This window comes from Geotrypetes seraphini, chromosome 18 (assembly GCF_902459505.1).
Source record: "Geotrypetes seraphini chromosome 18, aGeoSer1.1, whole genome shotgun sequence".
Classification (NCBI taxonomy): Eukaryota; Metazoa; Chordata; class Amphibia; order Gymnophiona; family Dermophiidae; genus Geotrypetes; species Geotrypetes seraphini.
The window spans coordinates 26,413,561-26,427,613 of record NC_047101.1 but is presented as its reverse complement, the minus strand read 5'-3'; the positions used below and the strand labels follow the sequence as shown (position 1 = coordinate 26,427,613).

Below are 14,053 nucleotides of genomic sequence, written 5' to 3'. Positions count from 1 at the left end.
CTGAACACATTTTTTGCATCTGTATTTACTAAAGAGGATATATCCAATATACCAGAAGCCAACAGGATATACACAGGAAGTGAAGACGGGAAACTGACAGGGTTGATGGTCAGTCTGGAAGAGGTGTGCAAACAGATTGATAGGCTTAAAAACGATAAATCCCCAGGACTGGACGGCATCAACTGGAGGGTAATCAAGGAACTGAAAGGAGTAATAGCTGAACTACTTCAACTAATAGCCAATCTGTCGATCAAATCAGGAAAGATTCCAGAAGACTGGAAAGTGGCAAATGTTACACCGATCAAAGAAGGTTCGAGGGGGATCCGGGAAACTACAGACAGTGTGTCATGGGGACATTAGGAAGTATTTCTTCACCGAAAGGGTGGTTGATCATTGGAATAATCATCCACTTCAGGTAGTAAAGGCCAGCACGTGCTCGATTTTAAGAATAAATGGGATAAACATGTGGGATCACTTCGAGGAAGTGCTTAAGGGGGTGGGTTATTTGAGTGGGCAGACTTGTTGGGCCGTCGGCTCTTTTCTGCCGCCATGTTCTATGTTTCTATATCTGACTTCTGTACCGGGAAAGATGGTAGAGGCGCTGATAAAGGACCGCATCATCGATCACCTTGACAAACACAAACTAATGAGGACTAGCCAGCACGACTTCAGCAAAAGAAGATCTTGCTTGACAAACTTACTGCACTTCTACAAGGGAGTAAATAGGCAGATATACAAGAGTGACCTAGTCGATATCATATATCTAGATTTTCAGAAGGCGTTTGACAAGGTCCCGCATGAATGTCTACTTCGAAAAATTGCTAGCCATGGAATCAAGGGTAATATACTCACGTGTATTAAAAACTGGTTGGCGGATAGGAAATAGAGAGTGGGGATAAATGGACAATACTCGGACTGGAAAAGCGTCACAAGTGGAGTGCCGCAGGGTTCGGTGCTCGGGCCTGTCCTCGTCAACATATTTATAAACGACCTAGAAATTAGCACGATGAGTGAGGTGATTAAATTTGCAGACAATACAAAGTTATTCAGAGTAGTGACCACACTGAAGGATTGCGAAGACCTACAATGAGACATAAATACACTCGAGGAATGGGCCACAAAATGGCAAATGAGGTTCAACGTGGATAACTGCAAGGTGATGCATGTCGGTAACAAAAATCATATGCATGAATACAGGATGTCCGGTGCTGTACAGTGGTGCCTCACACAACGAACTTAATCCGTTCCAGGAGCAAGTTTGTTATGTGAAACGTTCGTTGTGTGAAACGCGTTTTCCCATAACAATACATGTTAAAAAAAATAATTCGTTCTGTAGCATAAAATATGCTAAGATGACATAAAAAAAGATAAATTTTTGGTTATTATTTTTATTTAGATACATCTAAAAACATAATTGTTTTTTAAAACAACACACATTTTTTTAAATTTAAAGACAGACTAAGTAGAGTCTAATTTTACAGTGAGAGGGCAGAGTCTCAGCGGCAAAAACTGGGACTTAACTGTTCATTTTTTTTTTTTTTCTACCGTGTTTCCCCGATGATAAGGCAGGGCCATCAAATAAGAGAGCCCCCCCTTTTTCGAAAAAAATGTAAAATAAGGCACCCCCCCGCAAATAAGCCACCCACCGATACCTGCGCTTACCCGAATCGGGTGGTACGGTGGGTGACTCCGTGTGGTCCCTGGCACCCCCGACACGATCGGGGCAAGAGGGAGCTCAAGCCCTCTTGCCCCCCCGACTCCCCGACACGATCGGGGCAAGAGGGAGCTCAAGCCCTCTTGCCCCCCCCGACTCCCCGACACGATCGGGGCAAGAGGGAGCTCAAGCCCTCCTGCCCCCCCCGACTCCCCGACACGATCGGGGCAAGAGGGAGCTCAAGCCCTCTTGCCCCCCCCGACTCCCCGACTCGATCGGGGCAAGAGGGAGCTCAAGCCCTCTTGCCCCCCCGACTCCCCGACACGATCGGGGCAAAAGGGAGCTCAAGCCCTCTTGCCCCCCCGACTCCCCGACACGATCGGGGCAAAAGGGAGCCCAAGCCCTCTTGCCCCGCCGATTCCCCAACTCCCCGACAATATCGGGCCAGGAGGGAGCCCAAGTCCTCCTGGCCACGGCGACCCCCTAACCCCACCCTGCACTACATTACGGGCAGGAGGGATCCCAGGCCCTCCTGCCCTCGACGCAAACCCCCCCTCCCCCCAACGACCGCCCCCCCCAAGAACCTCCGACCGCCCCCCCAGCCGACCCGCGACCCCCCTGGCCGACCCCCACGACACCCCCAACCCCCTTCCCCGTACCTTTCTGTAGTTGGCCGGACAGACGGGAGCCAAACCCGCCTGTCCGGCAGGCAGCCATCGACGGAATGAGGCCGGATTGGCCCATCCGTCCCAAAGTCCGCCTACTGGTGGGGCCTAAGGCGCCTGGGCCAATCAGAATAGGCCCGGGAGCCTTAGGTCCCTCCTGGGGGCAGGGCCTGAGGCACATGGTCGGGTTGGGCCCATGTGCCTCAGGCCCCGCCCCCAGGAGGGACCTAAGGCTCCCGGGCCTATTCTGATTGGCCCAGGCGCCTTAGGCCCCACCAGTAGGCGGAGCTTTGGGACGGATGGGCCAATCCGGCCTCATTCCGTCGTTGGCTGCCTGCCGGACAGGCGGGTTTGGCTCCCGTCTGTCCGGCCAACTACAGAAAGGTACGGGGAAGGGGGTTGGGGGTGTCGTGGGGGTCGGCCAGGGGGGTCGCGGGTCGGCTGGGGGGGCGGTCGGAGGTTCTTGGGGGGGGGGCGGTCGTTGGGGGGAGGGGGGGTTTGCGTCGAGGGCAGGAGGGCCTGGGATCCCTCCTGCCCGTAATGTAGTGCAGGGTGGGGTTAGGGGGTCGCCGTGGCCAGGAGGACTTGGGCTCCCTCCTGGCCCGATATTGTGTGGGGAGTTGGGGAATCGGCGGGGCAAGAGGGCTTGGGCTCCTTTTTGCCCCGATCGTGTCGGGGAGTCGGGGGGGGCAAGAGGGAACCAGGCGGAGAGAGGGCAGTTAAGCGCAGTGCCTGCGCGGAAGGATGCAGCTCGGGCGACTTCGTTGTGTGAAACGAAGTTCGTTGTACGGATCAAGACATAAAGTTCGTTGTGCGCAGCGTTCGCTGTGCGAGGCGTCCGTTATGCGAGGCACCACTGTACTCAGAGAGAGAGCCCCCAGGAAAGATTCTTGGGAGTACTTGTAGATAAGTCAGTGAAACCGTTTGCGCAATGCGCGGCAGTAGCGAACAGGGCAAACAGAATGCTAGGAATGATTAAGAAGGGGATCACAAACAGTTCTGAAAAGATTATCATGCCATTGTACTGGGCCATGGTACGCCCCCCACCTGGAATACTGCGTCCAGCACTGGTCGCCGTACATGAAAAAGGACATAGTACTACTCAAAAGGGTCCAGAGAAGAGCGACAATAATGGTTAAAAGACTGGAGGAGTTGTTATACAATGAGAGGCTAGAGAAACTGGGCCTCTTCTCCCTTGAAAAGAGGAGACTGAGGGAACATGATTGAAACATTCAAGATATTGAAGGGAATTGACATAGTAGAGAAAGAGAAATTGTTCACCCTCTCCAAGGTGAAGAGAACCAGAGGGCACTTGCTAAAGTTAAAAGGGAATAGATTACGTACAAACGTAAGGAAATTCTTTTTCACCCAGAGAGTGGCTGTTATAGGGGAAAACACCCTACAGGGATTCAAGAAAAGGTTGGATAAGTTCCTGCTGGAACAGAACATACATAGGTAATGCTAGACTCAAATAGGGCAATGATCTTTGACCTAAGGGCTGCCGTGTGAGCGGACTGCTGGGCACGATGGACCTGGTCTGACCCAGCAGCAGCAAATCTTATGTTCTTATGCTTCACAGCAAGCGGACGTCCACAATGGCGGCAGTGCGAAGGCTTGGAGGTGTTGTTATGCCTGGTGCACCCTGAGGTAGGTGGACCCTTGTTTTCCATTGATTCCTTGGGTCCTGGAATTTCTGCAAGTTGGCCTGAAGAGAAAGGTCTAGCAGTAGCTTAGCTCCGGGTACAAATTGCTGGGCTTTTGTGTATGGGCCCTCCTTCCCTGAGGGACTTATTGGCAGTCCATCCAGATGTGGTTTGTTTTCTGTGGGGAGTGTTACAGCTCAGGCCTCCCTTGCACTTTCCCTGTCCTTGCACTTTCCCTGTCCAACCTGGAATCTTAATCTGGTTCTTCGCTCTCTTGCTCACCCTCCGTATATACCTCTAGAGCAATTGTCTCTGATGGATCTCATGCTCAAGACAGTCTTCCTAGTTGCTGTTACCTCAACCTGCAGGGTTTTGGAACTGCAGGCCCTCTCCTGCAGGGTTCCTTTTCTGCGGATTACATACTCCACGGTGATGTTGCGTATTGTTCCTTCTTCTTCTGAAAGTGTTTTCCATTTTCCATGTGAATCAGGAAATCTGGCTTCCTGCTTTTGCTTCCTCTGGTTCACGTGAGCAGGACAGGTGTTGTGATCCTTGGCTGTACGCAGAAGTTTGTGATATCTGGAGGTCACCAATGAGTTTCGCCTCTCTGACCACCTGGGTGGGTCTTGCCCACAGAGGGAAACCAGCTTCTATGGCTACCATTTCAAGATGGATTCACATGGCCATTTCTGCAACTTATGTTGCAGACGGAATGAGGTGCCCTCCTCGGGGTCTGGGCTCCTTCAACCAGAGGGTATTGCCTCCTCTTGGACAGAGTCATTGGCTGTTTCTCTGGATGAGATTTACAAGGCCGCTACCTGGTCCTCCTTGCATACATTCACCAAGTTTTACAGGATAAATGTGGGGGTCAAGCAGGATGCTGCTTTTGGTGCATCTGTGTTGGCAGTGGGCTCATTAGTCCCACCCTGAATTTTCAAGACTGCTCTGTTATGTCCCATTGATCCCAGAATAAAGTGGGATTGTACAAGAATGAAAGATTAGGTTCTTACCTCCGCTAATCTTCTTTCTTAAAATTCCACATTTTATTCCAGGAACCTGTCCTATCCTTGCTGATTCGCCGATTGTCTGCTTTTACATTACATTACATTACATTAGTAATTTCTATTCCACCTGTGCCTTGCGGTTCTAGGCGGATTACAAATTAGAAGAGATCTGGACATTACCGAGAGAATTACGTAACAATGATTACCTAGAGAATTACATAACAGTGATTCATGTACTTTACATGGTGTGGTAGAGGATTCAATTATAAGATGTCTGGATTTTTCCGAAAGAATTACATAGCAGAGAATCAAGTGATAACAGGATACAGTGGAGAATATCAGTATATACGGGTTACAGCAGAGAAATTACCTAACAATGATGTAAGAAGTTTGTTGGATAGTGAGGTAGATGCTTATTTAGGAATCAGAATATTTTTGGAAGGTAAGGTTCTAGGAGTTGACTAATGTGCGATAGAGATTAGTTAGTAGGGACGTGTTTTTTGAATAGAAATGTTTTGATTTCTTTTCGAAACACTTTGATGTCTGTTGTTTTGATCATTAGTTTACAAATACTGGTAAGCTGCATTTCTATCCAGTTCTTATTAGAGTGCCATCAGAATGAGGTTAGCACTCAGTTTAGGGAGTCCCCAGTTAGGACGCCCTCTTCTGTCAGTGCATTTTATTTCTACTTCTAGCACTGTTGTTGTCATTCAGGTTACTAATGTTTTGTTATCCTGATTTGATTATGTTCCCTTGTTGCTGTTTTGCATTTATAATTGTGAACAGAATATACTTATTTGTTGGGGAGTATCCCCAACAAATCCTCTCTCTTTCTTGTTCTTATCATCTACAGATGTTCCTGGCTGCTTTCAGACTGACTGGTGAATATGCTCAGGGAGGGGGGAGGAAGCCTCTTAAGTTTTGAGGCTTCATACAGATGCTGGCAGGTGGAGGGAAATAACCCACTGGTCCCGGAATAAAGTGTGGATTTACAAGAAAGAAGATTAGCAGAGGTGAGAACCTAATCTTTCGTTACTTGAGCCATTATCTATTTATGTAGACATTTTCTTACAACCCTTTGTTCCTCTGACTACTTCATTCATAAGAGACTCTACTGATTTTATGGTACATTTAGATGCATAAAGTACTTTCCCAGTGCAGAGATTCAATTCAGTGAATCTCTGCACTGGGAAAGTGTGTTCTATCGAGCAGCGGTGATCTTTCCCATATCTGAGGATATTATTGAGATGAGTGCAGGTTTTTTTCTTGCTATAAGCATTTCTATTTGAAGAGACTTTGTTAATATATTTAAACATTTACTGTACTCTTACGGAGTTTTTCTATGACCAAGGATGTGCTCTCTATGACAACTCAGTAATTGTCATAGTAGTTTCCCGAGTTTATTCTCAGGGAACTCCGAGGTCTTTTCTCCGTATTAGGACCCTGCCTTAATTAGTCTCAAAGTGGGTTATATAAAGTGAATACCTTTTGGTGATTTAAAGTTAGATGCATGTAATTTACAATCTAAAGTTTTTTTTGTTGGTTACAACTGACATAGAGGCGCTATATACGAATATTCCCCAAGAGGCAGCACTCCAAGTAATCAAGAAGGTTTTGGAATCGCGTGATCCACCTACAACTTTTTTGATAGTTTTACTGTGATTTGTTTTGAAGAAAAAGTTTTATGTTTAAGGATCAGTATTTTTTTTTTTCCAAACGAAAAGAACAGCTATGGGAGCAATAGTTGCTTCCGATGTTGCTAACCTGTATATTAGTAATTTGGAAAACAGTTTTTTGGACAATACAGTGTGGAAATCCAATATCCTTTTTTTGGAAAAGGTTGATTGATGATGCATTCCTGTTATGGCAGGGAACATTAGAACATTTACAAGGTTTTTTGTTTGGTTGAATGGCTGTGATAACAACTTGAAGTTCATGTTCTAATGTTATGAAAGACAGATCTGTTTTTTAGACCTATTAATCTCTTGGACGGGTATTGGCTTTGAGTACACTATCAAAAACTCATGGATAGAAACACTCTGCTCCATTATAGTAGTTGTCATCTCCTACATTTGCGACTAAATATACTGCTGGGGCAATTCTTGAGGTTGAAAAGGATTTGTTCCACAACTGAAGAATTTGAATGCCAAGCAGAAGTTTTGAAGGAGAGATTTATTAATCGTGGTTATCCCTCTTCAGTTATTAGGCAAGCTTAAAAGAAGGCTCGATGGGTAGAATGCATTTACCTCTAACAACCTCAACAAAAGTTCACCATGGATCGTATTACATTTGTTCTACCATACTCGCCCAGAGTGCATGCTGTAAGATGCTGTATTTTAAAATATTGGCACAAAGAGCAACTTCATGATATTTTTCAAAATCCTCCACAATTTGCATACACCAGAGGTAAGAATTTAAAGGAGCATCTGTCACCATCTTTTTTTTACCAGTAAGAGAGGGTTCAGAAGGTAGAGATCATGCCACTGGACATTTTCCTTGTCGCCAGTGTAGCATGTGCAATTGTTCTTTTTCACGACACTTTGTTGATCTAAATGCATGTAATGTCATTTTCAAACATTATTCTACTTGTTTGACAGCTCAGGTTATCTATGCAATCTGGTGTCCTTGTAAGCTAGTGTATGTGGGTGAAACCAAGTGAGTTCTAAAAGTTAGATTGATTGAACATCGTTCTCATTTACAATCACAAGATACAAATGCACCCTTGGGTATCCCATTGTTTGGAAACACATCATTTCTTTGAATATTTAAGATTTGCAGTGTTGGGAATTGTAAAATTCTTCCTGGGGGGGGGGGACTATTTAAATTACATTCTACTCAAAAAGGAGCATTGCTGTATCTTTTATTTAGACAATTTAATACCATCAGGGTTAAATCGGGAATGGGACATTTAGGCTTGGTTTTCCAGCCCCTACTTGATGAGTTCCCCTTGTGCTATGTGCTGCTGTTTAGGAGGAGGTGTGGTTGCATTGGTAACTTTTAAAAAATTTTTCTGATTGGCTTTTTGGGGTGGTCTCCCATAGTGGTGCAGGATTCTTTGTGTGGTGATGTGTACAGAATACAGTAGTTGTTAAATGGATTTGCTGTTGTTTGTTGCTAAGAGATAGATAGATAGATAGATATTATTATTATTATTTATTTTTTTAAATATTTTAGATATGGGGTTGTGTTTTTGGATTGGTATGATGTTCTTCCGGGTTTGTGTTATCTACTGTCTTGGCAGTCTATAGCTAATTACATTGACTTTGCATCATCATATGTAGATTTGGTTGATTTTGCCACCCCTTTGGTTGATTTTGCCACAATGGGGAGTTGCTTGTTTTTAATGACATTTTGCGCGTGATTTAAGCCTGCACGATGTTCATGCGGAGTTGCAGCTGTGCTACAGATTGTCGTTAGAACAGGCTGAGTCAGTTGCTAGGTAATTTGCCCCTTTTCGCTCTGTGTGTGAATTTTTTGTGCATTTTTAATTAGCCTTTTTGTTTTGTTTTTTTTAGTCAGCTTGTTATTTGAGGTTAGTAGTATATGTGAAGAGATGTTGTATTCAGCAATATAAACTTTATGATGGTGTCTATGTTTTGCAGTTTGGCAACGCAGGCAGGGTTCCCACGAAGAAGATCATTACGATTGAAACGCTCACATGAGGGAGAGTGTCGGGAGTCTTTTGAGTTTTGCCAGCGCTGGAATTGATTGTAACCATCAAAGATAAGTGTTGCCAATATTGGATTTATTGCTGATGTTATAATTAATATTAGAAGTAACAGGGATTTAGTACAGCACTTGGTGATTCCTGTTTTGTGTTTTGAGGAAGGGAGGATATACATGATTAAAGCTACGGTCCCAGGATGGAGATCTGAAATAGCATTTAAGTTATAAGATATCCTATGATCTGAGCATCATAAGCATTATGATATATCCATCTTGTTAGAGTTTAAGATACCTAGTGAGGTCTTTACAAATTTATTGAGATGTATTGAAGTTTCTTGAAAATTTTCAGAAATTTATTGAGCTCTATTAATAGTTTTTGGAAGTTTGTGAGGTTTTTGAGTTGGCTCTCATGCTTTCACATTGAGTTGTGATGAGCCTAATTGGATAATTTTATCTTGACACTTATCTGCCCTTTGTTACTATATTGTGTTTTCTTTGATAGTGGGCATTTGAATTTCGCCTTTCTGCCTGTTAAAGGCTGTAAACTTGAAAAAAAAAATCACCAACATCTCTTGTCATACCAGGCGGCACTATGGGGCAAGGATTTGGAACATCTGATCATATCTTCCAGCTCCTATTTGGAATTTAGGAGGCATTTAAAGACATACTTGTTCTCTAAATATTTGGGTAACTAGTTTTCAATCTATCCTAAATTCTGCAAAATGCACAGAATTTCATCATTCTATTTTCTGAATACTTGGGTATCTAATCTCAACTTATTTTATATTTTATCTTTTGTAAACTGCATAGAACTTTACGGTCCTGTGGTATATAATTGATTGTTATGTTATGTTTTGCACTGAGTGTCACATGTATGATTTCCTCCTGGTTGGTGAGAAGTTATATGTGTGTGCTTGCTGCAAAGAGTTCCTAGCTCTCAGAGAATGAGTAGATTCCCTTGAGGCTAGAGTAGCAGACTTGGAGGAGCTGAGGGAGACAGAGAAGTACATAGAGGAGACCTACAGGAATGTTGTAGAGAAGTCCCGCCTCCAGTCTGGTAGCTCGTTTGCTACCTTGGAGGAGAGAGGTCTCCTAGAAGGAGAGCATCACCCTAGTGAAGTAGGAAATAATCCTGTAGCTAGGACCTGCTCACCAGGGGAATACAACATCCTCTTGAACTAAGGATGTGTCTCCAGGGGTGTCATAGCCTCGTCGGCATTGCCTACGCCCGAGATGCTTCTGGGGAACGGAGCGGAGGCGTCTCTTCGGGCCTTTGAGACCACATTGAGCCCCAACACGAGAGCTCCTCCCCTCAATCCTCGAGCCACCAGTTCCCCGAGGGTAGAGAGGCAGTCGGAAGTCGACTTGCATTCTCCCCCAGAGGCTGCCAGGGACAGTGAGGAAAACAGTGACTCAGGCTCTCAGAATTTTCATCGGAGCCTGAGTATCCATGAGGATGGAATAACATCAGGATCAGATCTGACCCAGGAGAGACAGAGAAGAGGAGAACCTTTGGTTGGTGAACAAAACTTTTCATCATCAGACTTGCAAACTTTAAATATTATAAAGCCCCAAGAGGCAACATTAGACGCCTTGTGGGACTTGACTGCCAATTTAGTTAAAACAGTGAATATTAACTATCTTCAAATTGAAGGGAAGATAAAGACTCAAGAGAAGGAGGTTTCTCAAATAAAACAAGACCTGGGTGAATCAAAAATAGATACAGTGGTGCCTCACACAACGAACTTAATTGGTTCCAGGAGCAAGTTTGTTATGCGAAAAGTTCGTTATGTGAAACGCGTTTTCCCATAACAATACATGTTAAAAAAAATAATTCGTTCTATAGCATAAAATATGCTAAGATGACATAAAAAAAGATAAATTTTTTGTTATTATTTTTATTTAGATACATCTAAAAACATAATTGTTTTTTAAAACAACACACATTTTTTAAATTTAAAGACAGAGAGGGCAGTTAAGCGCAGTGCCATCAGTTATCCTGCCCCTCTCAGTGAATTGCCTGGGATGGAGGGAGGGAGAGAAGAAGGCAGATGATGGAAGTGGGAAGAACTTGTGCCGTCAGCATCAGGCACAAGCGGGAAAGCAGCAGCGGTGAGGGGCTAGAAGTTATCTTCCTTTCATTCATGTCCTTGCCACCCCCGTCCCTTGGTCGGTCCCACAATTTCACAATTTCCTGCATATCTCCTCCCTCCATTCTTGTAGCCCATAATCTCCTCTCCTGACATCTCCCTGTCCTTTTACTTCCATTATCTTCCTATCCCATCTCTATTCCCTTTTGTCCCTCTCCCCATGATCAATTATCTCACCACCTCTCTCTTCCCTCACCCTCAGGGTTCAAGATTGCTTCCACTCTTTTTCCTGTTGTTCTCTCTGCCTGTCACCCTATGATTTAGCATCCCTTCTGCCCTTGTCCAATATTTCCCCTTCTCTCCCTCCCTCTCATCCCCTGCTCCAACATACCGTATTTCGACTGCCCTTCCATCCCCAGGCCTGCCAACTTCCACTCATTTACTGCTTTCTCCCACCTCTGCCAAAGCCCGCCCCCCCCCCCCCCCCGCGCAGTGATCGGCAACACCAGGCACCCCCCCTCAATCGGTGAAACAGGGCCCCCCCTCGATCGGCGAAACAGGGCCCCCCCTCGATCGGCGAAACAGGGCCGGCGACTGCTTTCTCCCGCTGCTGTTGAAGTCTGTAAACAACTTTAACACAAGCCACGGGGCTCTAACAGTGCGTATGCTGCCAACGGCTTCCTTCCTCCTTCCTCTCCCCTCATGATGTAACTTCCCATTTGGTTGATGGAGGAGGAGGAGGAGGGTAGCCGGTAGCGTCACGCACACTGCGCGGAAGGATGCAGCTCGGGCGACTTCGTTGTGTGAAACGAAGTCCGTTGTACGAATCAAGACAAGAAGTTCGTTGTGCGCAGCGTTCGCTGTGCGAGGCGTTCGTTATGCGAGGCACCACTGTATTCAGAATATTAAAGCCGAACTTAAATCTTCCAAAATGATTCAGGAGACATTAATGAAGGACAATGTTAATTTAAGAAGGAAGATAGAGACATTTGAAAATTTCTCCAAGAGTAACAATCTTAGACTGATTAATTTTCCTCGAATTCTAACAGTTACCTCAAGAGAAATGTTAAAACGTTATTTGTTGGAGATATTAGAAGTTCCTGAAGATTCATTGCCTCCATTTACCCAGGTCTACTATTTGCTGAATAAAAATCAGAATCAACAGGAAAGAAATCAAGGACCAATTGATGTATCAGCGTTACTTGAATTATCAGACAAAGAAAGCGCAACACCAGCAACATTAATAGCATCTTTAGCTCTTACTTTGGATAAAAATTGGCTTTTGAGACTTTTCTTTAAAAACAAAAAGAAAAAGTTTCTTGACTTTAAGATACAAATATTCCCAGATTTGGCAAGAGACACACAAAAGCATAGAAAATAATTTTTATTATTAAAACCTGGAGTATTAGCTCTGGGGGCAACTTTTTATCTTCATTACCCATGCAAGTGTATAATACAATTAAATTCTCAGAAATATGGGGGGGGGGGGGTTTAGCCATATCAGCTAACGGCTTTTCTCACTTTGTCTTCCCGGGAGAAGGAAAAGAAATGAGGACTTTAATGTATTAGACGCCTGTATATCAATTAATCGTAAACCACGCTTCTTGTGTTAGTATTTCTTATTATTCATTTTATATTACATCTTGTATCCTATTGTGGACTTGAGTTGATTAAGCAATATTTACTTTCTTATATAATTAGGGGGGGAAATTTTTTCTTTGTTGTAATCACTTTCTGTACAAGTTAAATCTTGAACTGAATATTTTGAAAATTATAAAGAAAAAAAAAAGAAACAGGATATTTAGGGAGTCCCAGTAGAGAGGTTTCAATAATGGAAAAAGAAAGTCAGAAGGGTTTGAGGAAAGCAGATTTGTAAAAGACTCAAATTTTCCCTGTCTTCTCAGTAGCCTGTAATTACAAAGAAAAAAAACACAATTTGAAGTGTCTGTATAGAAATGCTAGAAGTCTAAAAAATAAAATAGGAGAGTTAGAGTATACAGCACTGAATAATGAGGTAGATATAATAGGCTTATCCTTAGACTAGCAGACAGCGTATTCTCACATGTAGGTGACGTCATCCACAGAGCCCTGGTACGGACAGTGAAAGGTAGAGTATCAGTTTAAGCTTTATCAAGGTTTTAGACTGCCCACACATGCGCGGATGCCTTCCCGCCTGACACTAGCTCACGAGGTCGTCAGTTTTTCGTTTTCCGCAGAGTGAAAAAGACGTTTATCTCTTTTTTCTCCGTCGAGTTGCTTTTGCATTTAATTTTTTTAACAAACTTTTTCAAGTATTTCAGTTTCTTCTGTTCTTTACTTTTGAAAATCAGCGAAGAAGAATAGTAGAAAGAAATTTTGGACTTTCTTTCTTTAAAAACAAACTTCTTTCGAAGTTCAATGGCCCTCACATAAAGTTCCATCCTTCCTTCATACCGGGATCATCAATGGATTTTCTACCTTATTTCTACTTTACTCCGGCTTTCTCTCTTTGACTATATCTGACTCCGGGGCTATGAACATAAGAATTGCTGCTGCTGGGTCAGACCAGCGGTCCATCGTGCCCAGCAGTCTGCTCACGCAGCGGCCCTCTGGTCAAAGACCAGCATCCTAACTAAGACAAGCCCTACCTGAGTATGTTCCGGTTCAGCAGGAACTTGTCTAACTTTGTATTGAATCCCTGGAGGGATGGTTTAGGAGAAGGCAAACTATATTGTTTAATGTCGAAGTTTATTCTCTTTGGTTTCTTTCTTATTTCACATATAGGTCTGGAGTCTGATTTCCAGCAACTGGGTCTTGCCGGTACCAGTAGACATCCATACCTTCATCGGTGGCATATTAGTCTATTTGATGCATGCCTTCTGTACCAATGTTTCAACCATGTCGACAAAGATGCATCACAGTGACATCGATACTTTCATCTGCTTGCATCGATGGCATGTAAGCATCAAGTCTATTTGATGTATGCCTTTCAGTACCGATGTTTTAATCATGTTGGCTCAGATGCATCGCAGTGGGCAGTGCCCTGTCAATTAAGCATCGAGTCCATTTGATGCATGGCTTTCTGGGTGATACAGGTTGTCATTCTGAGGCGCATCGCCTTTGTAGGCACTCATGCTTTGACGCCTGTGACATCTTCGATACCACTTGATGCTACATGGTCATGGTGCTTCCACTTCATCAATACAGATTATTGTTGGGAAGTACAGTGCCTCCTCTTCATACATCGCTCCATCAGTACCAATCCATACTAAGCGTAGCTTATTCAACAACCTTTATGCAGTATTTCCTTGCATATAGCATTTTTCTTCAGTACTGGGATGTCTACATTATT

The 14,053-nt window shown here is 44.0% G+C and overlaps 1 protein-coding gene across 10 annotated transcripts in view; it reads left to right on the top strand.

The window, feature by feature from the left end:
- UBE2D2 (ubiquitin conjugating enzyme E2 D2) overlaps positions 1–14,053 on the top strand; it is a 152,757-nt gene that overhangs the window by 122,483 nt on the left and 16,221 nt on the right. For 3 of the 10 annotated variants that reach the window (XR_004537462.1, XR_004537463.1, XR_004537461.1), the window contains exon 7: positions 8,569–9,319. The exons of 2 other annotated variants lie outside the window; for them this stretch is intronic. The gene's annotated coding sequence lies outside the window, so the exon portion shown is untranslated. Of the gene's footprint in view, positions 1–7,165; positions 7,373–8,568; positions 9,320–13,479; positions 13,660–14,053 lie in introns of all 10 variants that reach the window. 5 more of the 10 variants (XR_004537466.1, XR_004537460.1, XR_004537459.1 and 2 more) reach the window with 5 other exon arrangements.